General features: G+C 38.4%; 1 protein-coding gene across 3 annotated transcripts in view; it reads left to right on the top strand.

The window, feature by feature from the left end:
• Positions 1-1,349, top strand: part of TSC22D1 (TSC22 domain family, member 1) — a 179,899-nt gene that overhangs the window by 101,372 nt on the left and 77,178 nt on the right. The window contains exon 1 of one of the 3 annotated variants that reach the window (XM_012648936.1): positions 864-919. The exons of the other annotated variants lie outside the window; for them this stretch is intronic. The gene's annotated coding sequence lies outside the window, so the exon portion shown is untranslated. Of the gene's footprint in view, positions 1-863; positions 920-1,349 lie in introns of those variants that run through there. 3 annotated transcript variants of the gene reach the window in all.

Genomic DNA, 1,349 nt, shown 5'->3' with positions numbered 1-1,349 from the left:
AAAGATTCAACTTATATATTTACATAGTAATTACATACATTTTCCATCCGGTAATTTATACCATGCTGCTTTATTTGTGTTAAAACCTTTCAGTTTCCCTTGGTTGATTTGATCAATCTTTTTCTACCTGCTGGAGTAGCACTGCAGAAAGACAAATGAAGAATTGTATCTTTCTCTGTTTCCCACCCCATACTCATCTCTGCTCCAGTACAATGTGTATTTATAGGGCTAAGGTAGAATATCCTGGACACAAATTGCAGGAAGTACAATGAGGCCTTCTGGGAACAGAAAAGCTGTCTACATCTAGTTTCTCCATTTCTCTTTGGGACTTCATACCTGCTTGCTTTGGCTTAGCTTTGCTTGTCTGCTTTATTTTTTTTTCCTTCCTCCTTACCACCCCCCCACCTCCTTTCCTCGTTCCTCCTCCCTCTAGTCCTATCTCCATCCTTTCCTTCATCCTTTCTCTTCCTCATCTTCTTTCCATTCAGGAATCCTTACTGCCCTCCTACCCTAATACAAACATATTTCAAAAGTTGGGAAAACCCTGGCTAGATCCTCCTGATCTTTGGATCAGGGAGAAATGATTGATAGAGACTGTGTGTTATTAACTTGTTACACTCTAAGAAAACCTGAAGAAAATCTCCTATGCCTTTTTAAATCTTTGAAGCATGACAAATCACCGTATTCATAGTATTTTTGCTCTCCTCGAAGCAATGAGTCGTCGTACATAAATTGGATCACTGCGCCTTTAAATAGAAACTGCCTGGAGGACCAACGGAACTTTGTTCTACTTCCCGAAGCACGTGTTGGTCCTCCGGGAGTGTCGGTTGGGCCCGGGTGGGGAGAGAGGTCCGAGAAAGCCACCGCTGTGACCGTCTGTAACATGAAACTTTTTCTGTAGTCTAGTGAAAAGCGTCCTGTGAGTACTGAACTGTAATTCAAATAATTGTGGAAGGAATTGTCCCTCAGTTGCCCTAAGCCCTGCTTATTAACCTTCGAAGACGGTTTTTTTCCTTCGAAATACCTATCTTGGAGGGTGAAATTAGGTTCAGTTCAGCCTTTTTTTTTTTTTCTTTGTTTCGTTTTTCCTAGTCGGAAAAATTTAAAAGTTATTTTTAAAATTACTTTGAGGATTTTTTTTGGAGATCACAATGGTAGGAATTTTTTCCTTCCATTGTTAACGGAGATGAATTGTATAAATTGCTAAAGATCTTTAAAAATTTAGTGGCATAACAGAGTTAGCTTTTTAATTTGTTTGATCCCTTAGTTGAAGTGATTATTAATGTTGTAAATGACTTAGAGTTTTTAATTGAGCCTTTCTATCAAAAATGTTGGCTTAATTTATTCAT

The sequence above is a fragment of the Propithecus coquereli genome, unplaced genomic scaffold (assembly GCF_000956105.1).
Source record: "Propithecus coquereli isolate 6110/MARCELLA unplaced genomic scaffold, Pcoq_1.0 Scaffold11, whole genome shotgun sequence".
Classification (NCBI taxonomy): domain Eukaryota; kingdom Metazoa; phylum Chordata; class Mammalia; order Primates; family Indriidae; genus Propithecus; species Propithecus coquereli.
Note: the sequence above shows the minus strand (reverse complement) of the source record. Positions and strands in the feature narration are given on the sequence as shown.